This window comes from Lygodium microphyllum, chromosome 30, assembly GCF_053477565.2.
Source record: "Lygodium microphyllum isolate KBCC chromosome 30, Lygodium_microphyllum_v1.1.10, whole genome shotgun sequence".
Lineage (NCBI taxonomy): Eukaryota > Viridiplantae > Streptophyta > Polypodiopsida > Schizaeales > Lygodiaceae > Lygodium > Lygodium microphyllum.
The window spans coordinates 75,745,629-75,753,923 of record NC_141164.1 but is presented as its reverse complement, the minus strand read 5'-3'; positions in this window follow the sequence as shown (position 1 = coordinate 75,753,923).

Sequence of the window (8,295 nt, the reverse complement as noted above, 5' to 3'; positions counted from 1 at the left end):
GTGATGACGACTATGAGGGAGAGATGACGTGGGTGATGATGGAAGGGAGAAGACAATAGCATCAAGGGAGGGAAGGAGGCGATGAAATGGAGGAGAAGGAGACGTTGAAGAGGGAGAACGATTGGGTGACAAAGGAGACGGGGGAGATGACAGAGAAGACCATGAGGAAGATGAAGTGGAGGGGGAGGCCACGTGGCCTACCACCCCTCACCCCTTGAATAGTCCGCCATGCCAATGGATAGTTGGTGGGTGGGGTGAACATCACCACTACCATTACTCCACTCCCCCCCCAATGGTAATGGAGAGGAGAACCTCACGGCACAAAGAGAGAGAGAGAGAGAGAGAGAGAGAGAGAGAGAGAGAGAGAGAGAGAGAGAGAGAGAGAACCTTTTAGAAGGTTCCCCTTCTCTTCCCCTTGTTAGAGGGTGACCACATAGTCCTTCCTTTAACCGTGAACTTAATCTTTTTCCCGTGAGGTTATCTGCAAGCTTGATTTCCTCCCCAAATTGGCCCCGCTATTTAAGTAAAAGGCTATTGAAGTATTGTGAGAACCGCATCTAAAAGAGAAGAAGATTGAGGATGTCCCCCAAGCGAAAAATGTCGCGCGCAGATGGCAATCCCTCAACAAGCAATGAAGCTTCGGCTGAGGGCATCATTTCCAATCCAACTACGGTACCAGTTGTAAGTAATGTATTTCCAAATTGATAGATGCTTGCTTGATTCCCGAATGTGATACATTAGGTCCCAAACTATACCACGTGAGAATAGTTCATTTAAAAAGATAAATTTCATCTCGAGTACTCAAAGGATTGAGTTCTCAAATGCATGTATCCGGAGAAGTTAATTGGATTTAGATGCCATGTGATAAACTCATAAACAACATATAAGGCCTCAAGCATTGCCATCCTCCCATCCTCACAATAGTAGGCATGTTTTCATCACTTTGAAGGTATTTGTTGCAACTTGCACGCCTGATGAATTTCATGGCAAGTAGCCTAGTCTAAAAGAAATTCTTTCTCAAAAACTCTAAGAATTTTTTCCAAGCTCTTGCTAATATCATGAACTATTAGTTCATTGGGATCTTGATGACGTGCGTAATTAGTACAAACAACGATCATAGGGGTTAAAACTAAGATGCCTTGAGATTCGTCTGATAGGTACTATGTTTATAAATCCTATTCAGGGTTTGGGCTAGGTACAAACAACAACTTTGGGACTCAAAGGCAAGTGGGGAGTGTAACGTGTCCGCTTGACCACTTATGGGACACGTCTTAGCAGCCCATCGGGAGGGGAGTCTAGAAAGTGCCACCTGGCACTCGCAAGGAATGTCACAAGGTTTGCGATCTAGGTCTTTCTGAGTCTGCCCTGAAGCGGAAGTATTCCGTTGTTCCCACTTAGGACCGACCTGAAGTCAGGGTTTCTTTCCTATCAACCAAGTCTCTAGGAAGTAGCTAGCGTCGAGCTCCAGAAGGCCCACTTTGAGTAGGAATAACAGAGTCGAAGTGGATTTATGCTGCACTTGGTTCATGTAGAATGGGAAATGAGAGGGATGCGAAGCTCAACCTCTCTGCCCATAAGGCATAGTCCCATTCCGCTCCCCTAAAACATCATAAATCAGGATTCTAACTCAACTGACTCTAGGTCTTCACAGCATCATTATCACGTCCTTTGAGAAAAGTTCCTAGCTAGCCGGGACCACCCTTCCATAGGACAGACCCAAGTCACGTCCACTGCACTTTCCTCGGTTTGCTTAGTTATCTAATTACCTACCACATTATGTTTGACATGCAAAAGCAGCTTCCTTAATTAATCAATTTTAACACAGGTTCCTTCACGCAACTTAGGCACTGAAATTAAAAAAAAAACAATGTCAAGAAAGTTTATTTTTCAAATATCTGATCTTTATTTATCATAGTCTTGGAATACATCAAATATCTTGCCCGGAGGCTATCCCAGTAATCAACAGGATTGTTGCTCCAAGTTTCACTCGTAGACTAGTACGCGGGCCTCAAGATCCCATCTCGAGTCATGTCAGCCTTTTGTGTGGGATTCGGAGGTAAGGAATTTACAGCCAGAGCCTCCCCTGGCACCCAAGAGTCCTCCCTCTCCAAGCAGCACCCACGGAGAGACCTCTCGCGGTGGGTTCGGTCCATGTACCCGGCGCGGCTAACAACCCCCTTGGATAGGGCCAAGCAGATAGTTGGAGGTAACTGAACCTACCTCTCCCTCCAGGCTATTAACTCGAAGCATTAAGTGTTTTGCCTTGAATTAGTTCCTTGAGCAAAGAAGTTCAAACAATGTACCTAAGTGTACAATCATGATCATTTCTGTGGTCGTTCGTACGACCAACTGCTAAGGTGTGATTCCTTTTTCCCGAATACTCCTAGCATTCGATCCTGGATCATTCACGACTTGGTGAGATTCCAAGGGCTTGGAAAGCTAGGTTGCTTGTTTTCCCTTTTTCTTTGGGTTAGGGTTTGTACCCTACCGACCCTAATTATCCTTACCTTAGGTCTCCTTGTAAAATAGATCGTGGACAACCCTATTGCCCTCGGTTGGTTGATTTGCTTCTTGGCAATTCACAATTTCCCTAAGTTTGAAAAATTGGTCCCCAAGAGAGAGAGTTGTAGTAGAGCAACAACTTGACTTCTTAATGAATCTAGCTTGTAATTAGGTCTCGCCTCCCTTGGCCTAAGATGTAGTAGTAGCATCTTATGATTTAGTTGTAATAGCATCTGACCTTGCAGACTATTTGCACGAGATAGGTAGCAGTGCCTATCTTGAGGAATTACATCCCTTTGTCGATATTACTAGTATTCGTGTCCTGAGGCTTGGTATCCTCTCATTACTCGCAACATAGAATGATCTAAGTGTGAGACCGTTGGATTAACTCTGTAAGCGCCTATCTTTTCATATTGATTGTAACTATCGCTTCATGTGTGTTGCATCCTATATGCTTTTCACTTGAAATATAACCCTTTTTCTTTTCATACATTTACTTATGCATGCAGGTTATGCTATGTACAGTTACAATGATATTGAAATAAAAACATAATCTTTTCCTTTCCCATACAAGCCACGCAAAATAGAATGCAGTTGCTTATGCAAAAATATAACCCTTTATTTCCTCTCCATAGCAACTACCTATTCTTAAATTAAACATCCTCCTACGAATCAATCTATTTACGGTCGTCACAAGGGATTTTTTAAATTGCACAAATGCATTGTGTACAACGTAACTCATTCTTTCCAACGTAAGTTACCCAATGCAAACCTTCCAATGGACGTGAGCATCGCAATATATATTTAACCTATGTGCGTGATGCGAATAGGACATTATTGCATGAGTGCATCTTCTAACACATGAACCATATATTCACGAATGCAACAGCCTTTCATCGTGATGGTGCGGAAAATATAAGTACCTTGTGATGTGATCTAAAACTTTCCCGAACATTCCTATGATCTTTTTTTAAAAAACAAAGCATTCAATTATAGTAAATTTTCAATGTGATTAAGACTACCCTATGCGAATTTATGCTTATTGCACCCATATCATGCGAAAACGAAAAGGGTGAATTTGGTGGAACCTGAACTTCCGCAGGAGGGGTATTATTGGCTTTTGCGCTCAACTCCGGACTTCTACATGTGCCCCTCTTACTCTCGTGTGTGCTCCTCTTGTGTGGCACTTTGGGGCCATCGCAATCGGGGCTAGGGAAGGTTGAGGGTGTGCTGAAATTCCATGCAGCTAGCAATCCTTTCCTCCCACAAGGGAACTCCCTTCGCAGACGAATTGTATCCCTTATGCGATTCCGCAGGTGAAGCACCCTTAAGAAGGCTCTTTATGGGAGGCTCTAGAAGCTTCTTGGAAGCTTTTTTTCTTTTTGGTTTCTGATAGGGGGGACCTTGACGACGTCAAAGATGATGATGATGATAGGGGGGGTTGCTGTCAGGTGGGGGTGGCGCTACTGTCAGGCGGAGGGGGGACGACGTTTGCTGATCACCAGGGGGCGCTTGCCGAAGACGACCAGGGGGAGGGGGGGGCTTCCCCTTATATGGTGAGTGAGGGAGGGTTTCATGAGGGGGGAGACGGCCGTTTAACGGCCGCTACCCCTCCACCTGGGGGGGTGCATGCCCCCCTTTCTCTCTCTTTACTCCCTCCCTCTCTCTCTCTTGTCGATATGGTGTCGGCGGGGAGAGAGAGGGAGAGGCAATTAAAAAAAAAAAGGGAGGGTTCTCATGGGGGAGGCATGGGGGGGATATTATAGAGAGCTCAAGGATTAGGAAACCCTGTGTTAAAGTAAAGACCACTACGTTTATATGTGTTGGGGAGAAGGTTGGGTTATCAATCAATGTAAGTGACCTATAGATCTTACATCTTGTACAATGTTTGAAACCTTATCATAGGTCCTAGCCAAAGGAAGGGAGTGTTAAGTAAAACTTTGCATAGTATCGCTCTTAGATCCCAAGGGGGAGAGCAAATACACGGATGGAAATGTCATCGTGTCTACTCTTGCAATGTTTGGAAAAGAATACCATTGTTTTTTGTTGGTTGATTAAACAATGTCCTAAATGTTGTTACATTCAATTGATTGTTGGATTGTTGTCTGGATGATTATTCCAAGTGCTTGTGAGGATTGATGGTAAATTCATGGCAGGGGTTTGTGATGACAAGTTGCCATGGGGATAAATGAATGTTTTCTTAGAAGATGATATTAGGCTGATTGCCTTGATTCTTAACTGGAGTAATTAAGGAAATGATATTTTGCACGGGTGGATCATCTCCAAGGTCACACTGCGCTTCAACCTAAAAAGGGCACTGCTTGATTCACGTTGTTTTAGGGGACCAGAATGCGACTATGCCCTATGGGTAGGGAGGTTGAGCAATGCATCCCTCTCATTTTCCATTCTCTTTGAACCAAGTGCAGTATGGATATGCTCCATCTTGGGTATATCTGCTTAAAGTAGGATGTTCAAAACCTGACGCTAGAATGTTGTTAAGAGACCTTGACCCCTAGGAACCCAAAATTCATGTCGATCCTAGTGGGTTCGGCGGCGAACGTTCTGTTGCAAGGCGGACTCAGGAAACCCTAGGTGACAAACCCCGAAACATTCCATGGGAGTGTTGAGAAGAGACACTTAGATTCGTTTCTCGATGGACCACTAAAACATGCTTGGACAACCAGGGACGTTACAAATGATCAAGTCATCTACATAAATAACCAAGAATATATAACATGTCTCTATCTACTTAGTGAACAAACTATGATCTATATTTTCCATTTGGAATTCAAGTTGTTGTAATTATGAGCTCATCTAAGCATTCCATGTTCTCGGTGCTTGTTTAACCCATAAAGTGCATTTTTTAGTGTACACATATGATTCAAGTAATCAGGGTGTACTTAACCCTCAAACCGTCCCATATACACTTCCTCAATCATATCTCCATTAAAAAATGTACATAACCCTCAAGCTGTCCCATATACGCTTCCTCAATCAAATCTCCATTCAAAAATGCATTTTTGACATTCAGCTACTAAAGCTTCCATTCCTTAGATGCTACCAAAGCAATGATAGTTCTCATGATTACCATTTTTGCAACTGGGCTTGCCTCATAATCAAGACCATACTATTACACATAACCTTTAACAACCGGCCATGCTTTGTATCTCTAGAGATCCATTTGCTTTGCATTTCACTTTGTAAATCCATTTACAACCACCGTTGTGGCTGTTTTGCCTTCAGGAAATTTGACCAAATCCCAAGTGTCATTTTTAGCCAATGTTGTATATTCCTCATCCATGGTTGCACACCAATTCTCATCATCAATTGCTTCATGAACTTCATAGGTTCTTTGTGATCCATCTTTTCAATTATGTAAGCAAATATTTTGGCTAAATACCTACTGTAAATCAATCTATCAATAGACTGTCTGACTCTCTCTGACCTTCTTAACTGTTGTGCACTATGCAGTTCTCTCTCATGAGGTGGTACATACATGCTTTGCCTAACTCCAGGCATAGTAATAAATGATATAACAAGTTCATTATCGAGACTGTCACTGCTAGGTGATTCATAACTATAGTTCAATGGTTCAATAACATCTTCCAATATCTTCTCTTTGCCTTTATCTAATCCCCCCCTCACTAATGTATCCATGTCAATGGACATAGAACCATGATTGCAAAGCGTCTTGTCTAAGAACTAACAGTAGAAGTAGATCCATCACTATAGTAGTAGTAGAAGAATAAATTTCAGCATGAGCATGATTGTTTGGTCCATTAGAAATAACTACATTTGGACCACCATCACGAACCTAACTCATTAAATAGTACATCCTTGCTAACCAATCTTTAGCATTTGTAAGCTTTTTTATCCTCTACATAGCCAATAAAGGCACACTTAGCATCCTTTGGATATGACTTCTTCCTCTTCTCATCTAGCCCATGTACATAAGCAATGCATCCAAAGATTTTATGATGGTGGGGTTGATATCTGGTTTGTGCCCATACAGTTTCTCATATGGTGTAAGATCATGAATACGAGATGTAGGAGTTTTGTTTAAGACATATACTATAGTTACAACTACTTCAACCCAATCACAATTTGTTAAATTCTTCTCATTTAGCATGGCTCTTGTAGCTTCCATAAGCACCCTATTTTTCCTCTTTGTAGTCATAGCATTCTATTTTGGTGTAGAATTGCACATAAGTTACCTTTTAATGCCATACTTAGCCAAGTACCTATCAAATTCACGAGTGACATACTCACCGCCTCCATTAGATCTCACACATGAGATATACCATCCAAACTCTTTTTCAACATGTGTTTTGGAAACCTTGAAAACATCTAGCACCTCATACTTGTGCTTCATAATATACAACCAAGATATCCATTGAGATGATCAATAAATGAGACATAATATCTTGCACCACTAAATGATGCATCACGTAGGTAGATCCTAGACATTTGATTGCACCAACTACAATGGTCTAGTACTATTTCTAACATTTTTGAAAAATGAAAGTCTTTCTTGCTTCCCAAACTGGCAAGAAGAGCATACATATTCTAACATCAGATACTTGAATTTTGGCAAGCCAAGTATAATCTCCTTCTACTGCATGGTTTTTCAGTCATTATATGTTTACATGTCCAATGCACTTATGCAAGATTTCCACATCTTTAACTGCTCTAGTGTCATGAGCAAACAAGGATTTCTTTAACTTAAGAATAGTAGCATTTAAGATAAACATCTTGGCATCCCTTTTGCCTTTGTTGATCAGCTTGCAACAACCATTTCCATACTCTTCAATAAAACATCAATCTCTATTAAATTTGACATATAGATTCGACTCTCCCCAATAGACAATACATTTTTAGTGATAGATGATATATGCAACACACTATACAAACTCTTTTTCTTCCCATCATGCATGACTAGTAGTAGTACGATACTTGTATGATTGATGTCATGCTACATATCATCACCAATACATATATAGCCATGAGACCTTGCAATCATCTCATCAATCCATTCTCCATGTGAGTTCATATGATTTGAGGCACCTAAGTCAATATACCACTTTTCATCAACCTTTCCTTACTTAGGCACACCCTTCGATACATGTGTCATACCAAATAGCCTATATGATTGATCATTAGTAGCATTACTAGAGGATGCATAGTTATGATGCTGTTTGCCCTTTTTCTTGTTAGCTTTCTTTTTATGATAATCTTTTGCTATATGTCCATGCCTGTTATAGTAATGATAGTCTTTGTCTCTATCAATTGATCATGAGATTGCCAAGAACCACCTCTACCTCTAGGTGATCCCCTCGTGCCTCAAAAAATCCTAATCCTCTTTGACCTTGTGCATTTTGATTTTGCCAAGCATTTTGTTGCTGCTATCCATAAGAATTTTGAGTGTCACCACTATGACCTCAAGAGGATCCACAAGCCCTTCAACCTCTTAGAGAAAAGATGGCGTCTTTGCTCTAAGAGATACTCAAGCTTGTATTCAAACCAAGTTTGACTTCTTTATGCAACATAAAATAGAAGTAACTCATCCCAATTAGGGGGTCTAGTCATACAAAAATCAATGTGTCAAAGGCTTTGTATTCCTTACCCAAGCCATCCAAAGTAATTGCAATCAGGTCATCATCCTTGACCTTTGATCCAATAGAAGCAAGATGTGATACAATGAATTTAATTTATGTGGTATAAGATTGTAAGCTTTTGCCATTTCCTGAAATGTTATTGAAATATTGCTTTAGTTGAATTTTCCATGCATGAGTG